Here is a 15,521-nt window from a genome sequence, read left to right on the forward strand (position 1 = left end):
GTATTTGGCCTATGTGAGGGATGTCAGTATTGATACCCCTACAGTTTAGTCAGTTCCAGTAGTGAGGGACTTTCCAGATGTGTTTCCAGCTGATCTTACGGGCATGCCACCCGACAGAGATATTGATTTTGGCATTAATTTGTTGCCGGGCACTCAGTCCATCTCTATTACTCCATATCGTATGGCTCCTCCTAAATTAAAGGAGTTGAAGGAGCAGTTACAGGAGTTACTTGATAAGGGCTTCATTCGGCCCAGTGTGTCACCTTGGGGTGCTCCTGTCTTATTTGTGAAGAAGAAGGATGGTTCTATGCGTATGTGTATTGATTATCGGCAGTTTAACAAGGTTACAGTGAAGAAAAGGTATCCATTGCCTCGTATTAATGACTTATTTGATCAGTTGCTGGGGGCCAGGGTGTTTTCCAAGATTGACTTGCGTTCTGTCTATCATCAGTTGAAGATTCGGGAGCTGGATATCCCGAAGACTGCTTTCAGGACCAGTATGGTCACTATGAGTTTCTTGTCATGTCATTTGGGTTGACCAATGCCTCAACAGCCTTTATGCATTTGATGCATAGTGTATTTCGGCCTTATCTTGATTCCTTCGTCATTGTGTTTATTGATGACATCCTGGTATATTCTCGGTCTCGGGAAGATCATGAGCAGCACCTGATGACCGTGCTTCAGACTTTGAGGGAGAAGAAATTGTATGCAACATTTTCTAAGCGTGAATTCTGGCTTGATTCAGTGGCATTCTTGGTCCACGTAGTGTCTTGTTATGGGATCAAGGTAGATCCGAAGAAGGTGGAGGTAGTGCAGAGTTGGCCTAGACCGTCATCAGCTACGGAGATCCGTAGTTTTCTTGGTTTGGTGGGGTATTACCGTCATTTTATGGGGGGGATTTTCATCGATTGCATCACATATGACCAGGCTGACCCAGAAGGGTGCTCCGTTCAGGTGGACCGAGGAGTGTGAGGAGAGCTTTCAGAAGCTCAAGACAGCTTTGACTACAGCCCCAGTATTAGTATTGCCTACAGGTTCAGGGTCCTACACTATCTATTTTGATACCTCGAGGATCGGCCTTGGAGCGGTATTGATACAGGACGGTAGGGTGATTGCCTACGCGTCTAGACAGTTGTAGGTGCATGAGAAGAATTATCCGGTTCATGATCTCGAGTTAGTAACTATTGTTCACGCCCTGAAGATCTGGCGTCATTATTTATACGGTGTTCCCTGTGAGATTTACACTGATCACCGGAGTTTGCATCACTTGTTCTGGAAGAAGGACCTTAATTTGTGTCAGCAGAGGTGGTTGGAGCTACTTAAAGACTACGATATCACTATATTATACCACCCGGGGAAGGCCAATGTAGTGGCAGACGCCTAGAGTCGCCAGGCAGAGAGTTTGGGGAGTTTGGCATATCTTCCGGCAGCTGAGAGGCCCTTAGACTTGGATGTTCAGGCCTTAGCCAGTCAGTTTGTGAGGTTGGATATTTCAGAGCCTAGCCGAGTATTAGCTTGTGTGGTTTCTCGGTCTTCTCTTTATGACCCTATCAGGGAGCGCCAGTATGATGATCCTCATCTTCTAGTTCTTCAGGACAGGGTTCGGCGAGGTGATGCCAGAGATGTGACTATTGGTGATGACGGTGTGATGAGGATGCATGGCCGGATCTGTGTGCCCAATGTAGATAGACTTCGGGATTTGATTCTCGAGGAGGCCCACGGCTCGAGGTACTCCATTCATCCCGGTGCCGCAAAGATGTACCAGGATTTGAGACAATACTATTGGTGGAGAAGAATGAAAAAGGATATAGTTGGGTTTTGGGCCAAGTGTCTCAACTGTCAGCAGGTTAAATATGAGCATCAGAGACCGGGTGGATTACTTTAGAGGTTAGAGATCCGAGAGTGGAAGTGGGAGCGGATCACCATGGACTTTGTGGTTGGACTTCCTCGGACTTTGAGAAAGTTCGATGCTATTTGGGTGATCGTGGATCGGCTGACCAAGTTAGCCCATTTTATTCCAGTATTGACTACATACCCTTCAGAGAGATTGGCTGAGATTTATATCAGAAAGATTTTCCGCCTTCATGGTATTCTAGTATACATCATTTCAGAAAGAGGTACACAGTTCACATCACGGTTTTGGAGAGACGTACAGCAAGAGTTGGGTACTATGGTGGAGTTGAGCACAGCCTTTCACCCTCAGATGGACGGGAAGTCAGAGCGCACGATTCAGATTCTTGAGGATATGCTCTGTGCCTGTGTGATGGAGTTCGGAGGGTCATGGGACCAATACTTGCCACTTGAAGAGTTTGCCTACAACAATAGTTACCAGTCCAGCATTCAGATGGCACCGTATGAGACTTTGTATGGTAGGCGGTGCTGGTCCCCAGTGGGATGGTTTGAGCCGGGCGAGGCCTGATTGTTGGGTACAGATTTGGCCTAAGATGCCTTGGATAAGGTGAAGGTGATTCAGGAGAGACTTCGCACAGCCCAGTCCGGGCAGAAGAGTTATGCAGACCGTAAGATTCGTGATTTGGCATTTATGGTTGGTGAGCGGGTCTTGCTTCGGGTATCGCCTATGAAGGGCGTCATGAGGTTTGGGAAGAAGGGCAAGTTGAGCCTGAGATTCATTGGTCCTTTTGAGATATTGCGGCATGTTGGGGAGGTTGATTATGAGCTTGCCTTGCCTCCCAGCCTAGCAGGATTTCACCCGGTATTCCATATGTCTATGATCCAGAAGTATCACGGTGATCCGACTCATGTATTGGATTTTAGCTCAGTCCAGTTGGACAAAGATCTATCTTATGTTGAGGAGCCAATAGCCATTTTGGATAGGCACGTCAGGAAGCTCAGGTCAAATAATATTGCTTCAGCAAAGGTCCAGTGGAGAGGTCAGCCGGTTGAGGAGGCAACTTGGGAGACCGATCAGGATATGCGCAGCCAATACCCTCATCTTTTTACAGTTTCAGGTATGTCTTTATACTTGTTCGAGGATGAACGATTATTTTATACCCGGCTGGTCGTTTTGAGAATTAGAGCCCATATCCCCTAATATTTGCTTTCCCCATATTTGTTTCTACTTTTGGGACTTACCGGAGTGATTGGTTATGGAATTCAGAGAGTTTTGGGACACTTAGTCCCTAGTTGTAAGTTTAAGCCTTAGATTTTGAACTGTAGTCGGAACTATGTGAAGACGGACCCGGAATGGAATTCCATCGACTTTGTTAGCTCCGTTGAGTGATTTTGGGGTTAGGAGCGCGTCCGGAATGTGTTTTGGAGGTCTGTAGTAGATTTAGGCTTGAATTGGCGAAATTTAGTTTTTCGGCGATTTCGGCCGATAGTGAAAATTTTGATATCGAGCTCGGGATGGAATTCTGAAAGTGGTTGTAGGTTTGTAGTGTCATTTGTGACCTATGTGTAAAATTTGAGGTCATTCGGACTAGATTTGATGTGGTTCGGCATCATTTGTAGAATTTGGAAAATTTTAAATTCTTAGGCTTGAATCCGTGCTTAATTCAGGATTTTGGTGTTGTTCGATGTGGTTTGAAGGCTCGACTAAGTTCGTATGGTGTTTTAGGATTGGTTGGTATGTTTGGTTGAGGTCACGGGGACCTCGGGTGTGTTTCGGATGGTTAACAGGAAGAAATTTGGACTTAGGAAATATCTGGTGCCTTGCTGGTTCTGATGTTTTCGCACCTGCGGAGGGGAGTCCACAGGTGCGCTTGGGAGTTCGTAGATGCGAAAATGGACAGGGCATGCTGGACTCGCAGGTGCAGCTGGTCGTCCGCAGAAGAGGACTCGCAGATACGGCCCAGTGGTCACAGATGCGGACCCAACCCAATAAGTGACTTCCGCACTTATGTTGATTTTTCCGCAGGTGCGGGACAGCAGATGCGGCCTCATGAGCGCAGATGCGGAGATCGCTGGGCAGAAAAGGGGATTTCGATGGTTTGAAATTTCATAACACAAAATTTGACTTGGAGCTCGGTGGGAGACGATTTCTCGAGGGATTTTGAAGGAGAACTATTGGGTAACGAATTCTAACTCTATTTTGATCATAATACAATAATCTATTGTTGTTTTCCTAGTCTAATTAAGGAATTTGAGGGTAAAAGTTTGGAAATGGGGGAAAAGGTTCCCCAATTGAAAATCTAAGATTTTGAATGGGATTTTGACATCGGATTTAGATGATTTTTGTTCGAGTGAACTCATGAGTGAATGGGTGTTCATAATTTATATTTTTTTACCCGATTCAAGACGTGGGCCCGGGGAGACGTTTCGGCCGTTTTTCCTAATTTCACGCTTTACCTTCGAATTAATTAGTTAAATTAGTTACTTGTAGTTATAATTACATTATGCAATTAATTTGAATAGATTCGGGCCATTTGGAGTCGGATACTCGTGGCAAGAATATGATATCGAGTTGATTTGAGCGGTTCAGGGTAACTGGCTTGCCTAACCTTGTGTTGGGGACTTTTCCCTTAGGATATCTTGATATTATTTGGTGTGTGGGCGTCGTGTACGTAAGGTGCCGAGTGCGTACATGGGATGTTATTGCAAAAATCTTGTTTATCCTTTTTAAATCATAAATTGTTTCTCTTATTAAATTGTACTAATATGTTTAATTGTTTGGTTTAGACTAGAAAAGCATGCTTACGTATTTTAACTGCCTATTTGACATTCTGTGTGCCATGCTTAGTTAAATCCCTATTTTCCTTATCTGTGTTCAGTATAAACTGTATAACTCGATGGCATACATGCCATTTCATCTTGCGTTGCATATTTAAATTGGGACTACGGACGTATTTCGGGAGATCCCCCAGCACTGCATATTTACCTTGGGACTACGGACATATTTCGGGAGATCCCCCAGCACTGCATATTTACTTTGGGACTACGGACGTATTCCGGGAGACCCCCATGTACTGCATATTCATTTGGAACTACGGGACGGTATCCCGGGAGATTTTCCACTGTGTTTACCTTATTTTGAGCCGAGGGTTCCCTTAACTGTTAAATTTTTGAGAATTTCTTTAACTGTGCTACCATAAATTTTACTTATATCTTTTACTGTTTAATTTATTATATTTACTCCGGTAGGGCCTTGACCTGACCTCGTCACTACTCGACTGAGGTTAGGCTTGGCACTTACTGGGTACCATTGTGGTGTACTCATGCCCTTTCCTGCACATGTTTTCGTGTGCAGATCCAGGTGCGAGCTATCAGCCTCGGTGTTAGTGCGTGCTGCTGATTTTAGGAGACTTCAAGGTACTACTTCTTACGTCCGCAGATCTTCGGAGTCCCCGTATACTCCCTCGCCTAGAGACTTTCTTTATTATCTTCATACTTTTGTATAGAGCTACATAGATTAGACTTGGAGCCAATTTGGCTCATTTCTTCCATTGGAGCTAATTTGGCTCATTTCTTCCATTGGAGCCAATTTTAAAACGATTTTGAAGGGGCTTTTTTATCATTCATCATAAGGTAAGTGATTTCTACACATTGTGAGTTAAATACATGGGTTATATATGGATTTAAACATGAAAATTTGTGAAAAGTATGGGAGTTTTGAAGAAAAGCCTAAAAATGATAATCTTTGATTTTGACCGCGAAATTGGTTTGAAATTAGGAATAAAATATATATTTGAATTCGTGATATTATGGGTAGTATTTATCTTCAGGAATTTTTTAAATCCGGACACGTTGGTCTGGGAGTTGACTTTGTTGACTTTTTGAGTGGAGTTGGGAATTTTTATAAATTGTTAAATTATGAGTATTTGAGTATATTTTGATTGGTTTGCACGTTGTTTGACTAGTTTTGGGTCGTTTCACATTGGTTTGAGGTGTTAGAGAGGTGTTGGAGTCTGTTATCGGATTTCGGAGCAAGGTAAGTCTCATGTCTAACCTTGCGAGGGGGAAACTACCATGTAGGTGTTATATTTGTTATATGCTACTTGTTGTGGAAACTAGTATGCACGAGGTGACGAGAGTCCGTACCTGGCTAGAATCATGTTTATGTACATGTAGACTTAGGACTTTACCATGCAATATTTGTATTACTTGAACTCAACTTATTATTTTAATTACCTAAAACTTATAATTGAATTTTATTAGAGATCATGTTAGGTCGAACCTCATTACCTTGAGTTGTTTGGCGGGATACTTGATTGTTGGTAAAGGTCGTGCTTAGTTTATGTTCATGTCCTGGTGTTGCAAATATGTGTCTTGTAATTCGATAAGTTCCTCTCTTCCTGTGGATCGGGCCAAATGCCTTGGCAGTTCTATGTAATAGCATTATGGATCAGGTTGTACGACCTCAGCATTATATTTGAGATGCATCCACAGATCGGGTCGTTTGACCTCGGCAGTGTATGTACACGACTATAATGGATCGGGTCGTACGACCTCGGCATAATTCGTGCGTAATATCGCTAAGAGTTTGAATATTCATGAGATTTCTCTTTTGATTTGAGACTTGGCATTTACATGATATTCCTTATTCGTTTGAGAAAACACTTGATATTTCTTATCTGTTTGAGATAGCACATGATATTTGATGAATTTATACTGCCATTATGTTGGAGGATTATGTTAGTTATAGTTTCTTACCTCATTATTACTGTCGTGTTTCATATCTATTTATAATTTATTGTACTAATTTATTGGACCACTAGTAAGTGTCGATGTCGACCCCTCGTCACTACTTCTCCGGGGTTAGGCTAGATACTTGAAGGGTACGCGTTGATTTACGTACTCATGCTCCACTTGTTGCACTTATTGTGCAGGTGCATATATGTCTGGTGGTCTTTTGGGCTCAAAGGCGTGGCCATTTCGGGGAATTTACCGTGAGTTGCATTCCATGTTACGTCCGCAGCATACGGAGTCTCCATTATATTCCTTTATTTTGTCCTATCTATTTCACATTCAAAACAAATGTTGTATTAGTTTTATATTTCCTAATAGATGCTCATGCACTTGTGATATCGGGTTTTGGGGATTTAGATTTTACTCTTGATTGTATATCGCTATGATCTTCTAGTTTATATTATTGCCTTTATTCAAACATTTAAAATAATAATATCTGTATCTATAAAAACGAACGATTTTCACTCCTTATTTCCTTAATTATTTCAAAATACATTTTGGATTAAATATTGATGCGTTGATTTATCTGTTGGCTTGCCTAACGATAGAGTTGGGCACCATCACGGTCTATCGTAGGATTTGGGTCGTTAGAGCTTGGTCTTAGAGCACTAGGTTCACTTAGGTCTCACGAGTCATGAGCAAGTCTAGTAGAGTCTTGCGGATCGGTACAGAGACATTTGTACTTATCTTTGAGAGGCTATGAGGTTGTTAGGAGAACTTCCTTTTCTTTATTCCTCATTGTGCGATTTGATTTAATTGAAGCTTATGTCTTCATTTACATCCTACTCATTCTTACGCGATGTCGAGCACTCGGTATCACTTGGGCACCTACGATTGGTGGAGATGATACAGATATAATGCAGGATGTCTTTCCCTACATATACGGGCGGACTATTATCGTCGCCTTGTGGAGGGATGTTATGTCGTGTCAGTCCAGTGTTGGTGTCACTTATGGTTTCAAGGTTATACACAGTGTATTGTGATGATCACACTACTAGAAATTAGGTAAAAATCGACCAAAAAAACTGACCAACGTTGGTCGGTAATGGCCAAAAACCGACCAAAACGCGACCATTTACGTGGACGGTATTTTTGTGGTCGGAAAGGCATACCAACCAAAGTTGGTCGGTATTTTAATTATGTAATAAAAAGATTCACCATCTGGGAATCAAACCGGGGTCTATACTGTGGCAGGATACTATTCTACCACTAGACCATTGATACATTTTGTTTTAAGACTCTCTTTTATTTGATTTATACTCTTTAATTATATTTTCGCACGAAAATAACCGACCAAAGTTGGTCGGTTTTATTAAAAAGTAAAATTACCGACCAAAGTTGGTCGGTTTTTTTAATATTAATTTTTATTTATTTTAATTGAAAAACCGACCAAAGTTAGTCGGTTTCTTAAAACATAAATTTCGCGGGACACAAAAATAGTTTCCCGTATTTTTGCGCCAAAGAAAACCGACCAAAGTTGGTTGGTTTCGTAAAAAAATAAATTTTTTTTTTTTGAAAAATCGACCAACTTTGGTCGGTTTTTTGGTCGATTTTTTGACTGACCAAAGTTGGTCGGTCGATCTTGGTTGGTTTTTGCCGAATTTCTAATAGTGTCATGAGTTGTTATCACAGTATTGGTGTGAATAGTAGGGTGCTTGCTTATGTGTCGTGGCAATGAATGATTTGGGAGGAGGAGGATTGGGATATTCGGCATTTAAATTCCAGTGGATGAGAGGCAGGTAGACTATGGATGTTCAGGTTTTGGTTGGCGGAGTAGCTAGACTTGATATTTCCGAACTTGGTGGAATTCTTGTTTGTGTTGTGGTGTTGTCGTCCTTGTTTGAGCACATTAAGGCTCACCGGTATGATGGTCTTCATTTGTTTGCCTTTGGGGCATGGTGTTGTGAAGTAGTACCTAAGAAGCGCTTATCAGAGATAGCGGTATGTGGCAGCCTCAGGGTCGAACCGGTGTCTTCATTGACGATGATTCGAGGGAGATGATCCTCGAATAGGCTCGAAGGTTGTGGTATTTTATTCGTTCGTGCGTTACAGAGATGGATCATAATTCGAGGCAGCATTTTTAGCAACGAAGAATGAGAAGGAACATGGTGGGCAGTAGACTAAGTCTATGTATTTTATTTGAGATGGTGGTTTCTATACTTAGGAAGTTTGAATATGACGGAAAGGAGTTTACTTGGAATATAGAGGGATGGGAATGCTTGGTTATCATTTTGGGATGCAATACAACTTCGAATTTCAAACGTATTGTTGGACCATCAGTTGATGTTAATGGAATGAACGGATTCTTACGATTGGCAGGTAAGTGTGGACCCATGAGAATTAACTGATTTCATAGTAGATGTAACTATGGCAATGTCGTTAGGGGATGTCGGTATGAGGTTACATAGGTTAACTATCTACTGTGAGAAGGTTAGGGATCATGTGATTCTTGATAAAGTTCCTATGAATATTTCTACTTTCTATTCCAACATGAGGAAAGTACTGTGATGTGGGCTTGGATCGCTTGAAGAAGATGGTGCGGCTATTATGAGGTCGAATGTGCATTGGGGATGATAATTTGGGATATGTTATCAAAATTTTAATAAGAGCTTGCGAGAAATTTGGCTGGGTAACGGTGTGGAATCATGGTAGCTAGGAGGAGATGTCATTGTTGGTCCTTGGAGTTTGCGAGTGTGGCTAAAATCTAAGTGAGGGAGCCTACCGTCTATGATTGGATCACATGGTTATGAACCTTTGCAGTTTCTGGTTATCGGTACATTGGTGGACAAGTTATGACCGAGGAAGAGAACGTCAGGGGTAATTCGAACAGGGAATTTGTTGAATATGCACTACATTTTACCGTATTGGCTTATGTGAAAGTTGTGGAATTTCTTAGATTTTATACTTCTTATGGATGTGATGTACAAAGGAAAGAATTAATATGGTTGCTTCTTTGTAGTGTTCATGTGCTAATGGAGCACTAGTTGTTTGGTTATATAATCTGGACTGTATTAGAGTGGGCGACTCTCAATAATGGTTCTAGTGGATTCGACTCTCAGATTAATCGCGTCCGCGGAGGTCTGGGCAGTGGTGCTACGCATTCGCGATATAGGGATCGCGTTCGCGAAGGGAAGTTGGGCCTGGAGATTCTGGCCTTCGCGTTCGCGTAGGCGTGGTCACGTTCGCGAAGGGTCACCTGGTAGAGCATCGCATTCGCGAGCCTTTTCTCGCGTTCGCGAAGATGGATTTTGGAGCTGGAGCTGGGTGTGCTTCGTGAACGTGAGGGACATGCCGCGTTCGCGATGAAGGGTCGCCTGGGCAGTGTATAAGTTTACAAAATCGAGATTTGGCTCATTTCATCTTATTTCTTCCATTATAGCTTGTTTTGGGGAGATTTTGAAGGGGATTTTTCATCATTCATCACAAAGTAAGTTATTTATATACATTGTGAGTTAAAATACATGGATTATATATGGATTTGAACATAAAAATTTGTGAAAATTGTGAGATTTTTTAAGAAAAACCTAGAAATGGTAATCTTGGATTTTGACTACAAAATTAGTCATGGAATTAGGAATAAAATATATATTTGAATTTGTGGTGTTATGGATAGTATTTATCTTCAAAACATTTCGAAATTCGGACGCATGGGCCTGGGGGTTGACTTTGTTTACTTTTAGACTGAAGTTGATTTTTTTTATAAATTGTTAAATTACGAGTATTTGTGTATATTTTGATTGGTTTGCACGTTATTTGACTAGTTTCGGATCGTTTGGCATTGGTTTGAGATGTTTGAGCCGGTTATCGGATTTCGGAGCAAGGTAAGTCTCATGTCTAACCTTGTGAGGGGGAAACTACTTCGTAGGTGTTATATTTGTTATGTGTTACTTCTTGTGGGAGCTATGTATGCACTTGGTGACGAGAGTCCGTACATATCTAGAATCATGTTTATGACTGGGTAGACTTAGGACTTTACCATACAATATTTGTATTACTTGAACTCAATTTGTTAGTTTAATTACCTAAAACTTGTAATTGAAATTTGATTAAAGATCATGTTACGTCGAACCTCATTACCTTGAGTTGTTTGGTGGGATACTTGATTGTTGGTAAAAGTCATGCTTACTTTATGTTCTTGTCCTGATATTGCAAATATGTGGCTCGTAATTCAATAAGTTTCCTCTCTTCTTGTGGATCAGACCGAACGTCTTGACAGTGCTATTGAATAGCATTATGGATCGAGCCATACGACCTCGGCAACATATTTGAGATGCATCTATGGATCATGCCGTACGACCTCGGTAGTGTATGTACACGACCATTATGGATCGGGTCGTACGACCTCGGCATAATTCGTGTGTAATATTGCTAGGGGTCCGAATATTCATGAGATTTCCCTTTTGATTTAAGACTTTGCATTTACATGATATTCCTTATCTGCTTGAGGCAACACTTGATATTTCTTATCTGTTTGAGATAGCACATTAAATTAAGGAATTTATATTGTCATTATGTTGGAGGATTATGTTAGTTACAGTTTCTTACGTCATCATTACCGTTGTATTTTATATCTATTTATAATTTATTATACAGATTTATTGGACTAGTAGTAAGTGTCGATGTCTACCCCTCATCACTACTTCTCCAGGGTTAGGCTAGATATTTATTGGGTACGCGTTGATTTAAGTACTCATGCTAAACTTCTGCACTGATTGTGCAGGTACTCAGACAGATACTTTTGGTAGTCACTTGGGCGCATGTGCACAATTGTTGAGGGGACTTTACGGTGAGTTGTATTCCATGTTATGATATGCAGCATACAGAGTCTCCATTATATTCATTTGTTTTGTCGTGTCTATTTTGCATTCCAGGCAGATGTTGTATTAGTTTTGTTCTAGTAGATGCTCATGCACTTGTAACACCGAGTTTGGGAGATTTAGATTTTACTCTTGATTGTATTCCGCTATGGTCTTCTGGTTTAAATTATTGCCTTATTCAAACGTTTAAAATAATAATATGTATACTTTCTATAAAAACGAACAATTTCTACTCCTTATTTCCTCAATTGTTTCTAAATGCATTTTGGATAAAATATTATTGTGTTGGTTTATTTTTTGGCTTGCCTAATGATGGCGTTGGGCGCCATCACGGCCTATAATGGGATTTGGGTCATGACAACTTGATATCATAGCACTAGGGTCTCGTCTATCGCACATGATATCCATGATAGAGTCTCGTGAAAAAAATAAAAATAAAAAAATAAAAACTTATATGGGAATATGGAATTCGAAACCTCGTTGTTTAGAAATAAAGAATTATATTTGGTTGTTACTTGCTATCGAAGCAGTAATTATATTATTTGTTCGAATTCATACCTAATATTGTAGCTTCGTCTCTTATTAGAACTTAGGAGTCTTATTTACGTTATAAGTTGTATGCGTTAAAAGTTTAGATTAGGTTAATTATCATGCTAATAGATAGTTGTTAAAATATTTTTTTATTTTGTATTATTATCAATTACTAAATATTTTCTTTTAACTTGCAAGATTTAGACAAATAGTTATCATAAATTATTTTTAATTCTTTGTGTACATTAAAGTCAAATAATGCATTTTAAGAGCAAAAATGCATACATCAACTTTATATGAGAATTTTGATATATCAACCTTTTACTTGATATCCTCCCACTTTTATAATTTTAACATATGGATATTCTTTACTTACTCGGACACGATTGTACCAAAAAATTTAGAAAGTAAATGGGAAAAAGGGAAGGTAAATATCAAAGAAGCAAAACGAGAAGAATAAAGAGGATTTTTTTCATATATGAAGAAGCTTACGTGGGTTGTGGAGTGTGAAAGAATTGGGTCTTTAATGTTAGACTAAAAGATGAAAATAAAATTTGAAGTTATATACAAGATGGGTCAAACCAAATGAGAAGGTAAAACATGGGCTATTTTTACTAGCATTATTCTTTCAATTGTATTAACCCGTAATTTTTTCATTTTAGCATTTGCATATTTATTCTAGGATGACAATTAGAAAACCACCATAGTTGGTGTTCAAGATTGTTAGATATAACACTTGATTGATTTTTTTTTAAAAACAGTAAATTACTGAAAACTTTATGTTTGAATCATATATGAGATTTTAAATTTGAACGTAAAACTTAGATCTGAAATTTGAGGTTAAGTTCGAAATAGGTATTGTTGGGTTTGTTTGAAAACATCATTGGATGTTATTCTATTTGGTTGGAAATATTAAGAAGAGTTCAAAATCTCAATTTGAAGTGAATTGAAGTAGAGTTAAGCTACATTTGAATTAAATTTCGCAAAGACTCAAGGAAGAAGACGAAGTCAGTTTTTTTTTATAACAATGTATAATGTTATATACTAGTGTGTATGTGTGTATTAACAGCTCTTATACACTATTATACACTTTTATACACTTACAAAATGTATCTGCGACGAACTTCTATAACTTTCCGTTGCAATTCTTGTTCAAAATCAATCTAAATCTCTATTAAATGACTTCAAATTTTATAGACAATCTTTTAGATTAATTATAATAAATCTAAACAATACCCACTCCAAATTCTCACAAAATCATAATCAAATTTTAAATTCACTTATTTAAGCTTGTGCAATAATGATGGATTATCTAAAAATCTAATTTTCACCACCTAAATAGATTTAATTTGTTAAAATAATGGTTGAGTCACAATTGTTGATTTAGAAATTGAGTTAGAAGTTTGATAAATAAATAAAAAATACTGAGGAGGGACTTTGAGAACCTATTTGAAGTTGAACTTGAATCTTGGCCTATTTTTCTGGGCTACAGTTTTGCAAAGCTGTATATAGGCTACCCGGTCGCAATGTATGTGTATGAGTTGTACTTATATGTAATTCTCTTTAAATAAAATAGTTCTAATAAAATTAATTAGAAGAAATAAAATAAGCAGTTTTTCAATTCTGAATTGACAGACAAGTATTTAAGGACCTGTTTGTCCATAGATTTTTTTTCTTTTTTCGATTTTTTTTTCAAAAAAGTGTTTGTCCATGAAATTTAGCAAGTTTTAAAAAAATCTTGGAAAAAAGGTTTTGACCACTTTTTCAAAAACATTTGTTTTCTCACTCACAAAACTGCAATAGTTTTTCAAGTAAAATGCATGTCCAAACATAATTTCAAATTTCAAATACCATTTTCAACTTAACTCCAAATACTATTTTTTTTCAAAAATTACAATTTTTACGTTCAAACGCCTACTAAGTCTACAATCTTTTTGTTTTGTCCATCATCTAAAATGAAAGCAAAATATTATTTCCAAATAATATTTCGATATAATTATTACAAAATTAAAGTTTTCTAGAGATTAATAATCATCAAATTTTACTCTTAAAGTTACCTTAGTTGACTCTATATCAATAACTCATTTATAAGAGTGAGAAAATGAGCAACTTATTCTTAGGATAATTAAAGTAAAAAAAGGGTAAAGTGGAAAATAAAAATAAAAAGATAAGGCAATATCTCACTAGTAGGGTTTTTGTCCAAAAGCCTCGCCAAACTATCACTCCTCTTCCTCCTTAACTTCTCTCCCATTTTCTCCTCTCTCACATTGGCCAGGTACTCGTTGTCAAAACTGATTCTTGGGTTATTTAATGGAAAATTCCTTGGGGGTTTTGAGTTTTCTTTAGCTCGCATATATTCTGTTACATTATTAGAAGTTAAGGTTTTTTTCTAATTCCGAAAATTTATCGCGCTAACTTGTATCTTGTCTTTTTATTTTTTGGTTCTAATATAATTTGTTTCCTCTTATTTATTAGCAGCAGATTTTGGCAATGGCAACATCTGCTTGAGGCATCACTGCAACAGAATTCTTACAAATATGATTATTACTGATTTTTTTTCATAATATGTTTTGTATAATGATGTTGAGAAAATTGTTTAACTTTGATATTTATTTAAATTGTAGGGTTTTGGTAGACAAAAGAATTATGCTTGCATGTTACTTGCTATCGAATACATAGTGTGCTTTAGTTACTGATTTATAATTAAATATTTATCATATTTAATGGATTTTCTAAGATAAATATAGGGTCTAAACAATAATTACCGTATTCGTTGGAATTCGTACCTAATATTGTAGCTTCACTTCTTATTAGAACTTAGGAGCCTTATTTAAGTTATAAGTTGTATGCGTTAAAAGTTTAGATTAGTTTAACTGTCATGCTAATAGATAGTTGTTAAAATATTTTCTTATTTTGTACTATTATTAAATACTTATATTTTCTTTTAACTTGCAAAATTTAAAAAATTAGTTATTATAAAATATTTTTAATTCTTTTTGTAAAGTAAAATAATGCATTTTAAGGGCAAAAATGCACATCAACATCTTACTTCATATTTCCCACTTTTATAATTGTAACACATGGATATTCTTACTTATTCGGACATGATTGCACCAAAGTAATAGTGTCTTGAGCTTAAGTTTTATCCATATAATATACTTATATATTCATGTTACTTATTAGATAATTATAAATAAATTTTGATATATATTAATTAATAATATAATAAAAATAATAACTAACATACTATTTTAAGTAAAATTTATTAAAAAGAATCTTTACATTAATAAGTTTAACACAATCTTATCTGCTTAGTACAGATAAATTATATCTACGTAAGTTTATTACTTAACTATCATTAGTCTCAACTTGTTAATTTGCAACGTGATTATCACTACCTCATGCAAATGAAAATATCATAAAATTTAAATTTATTGCTAAATAAATTTAGATTTTTGTCATGAATATTAATCAGTATGAGATTGGTCTCATACTTCCATTAATTACAAAGACTGGGCTTGCTCACAA

The sequence above is a fragment of the Nicotiana tabacum genome, chromosome 14, assembly GCF_000715075.1.
Source record: "Nicotiana tabacum cultivar K326 chromosome 14, ASM71507v2, whole genome shotgun sequence".
Classification (NCBI taxonomy): Eukaryota; Viridiplantae; Streptophyta; class Magnoliopsida; order Solanales; family Solanaceae; genus Nicotiana; species Nicotiana tabacum.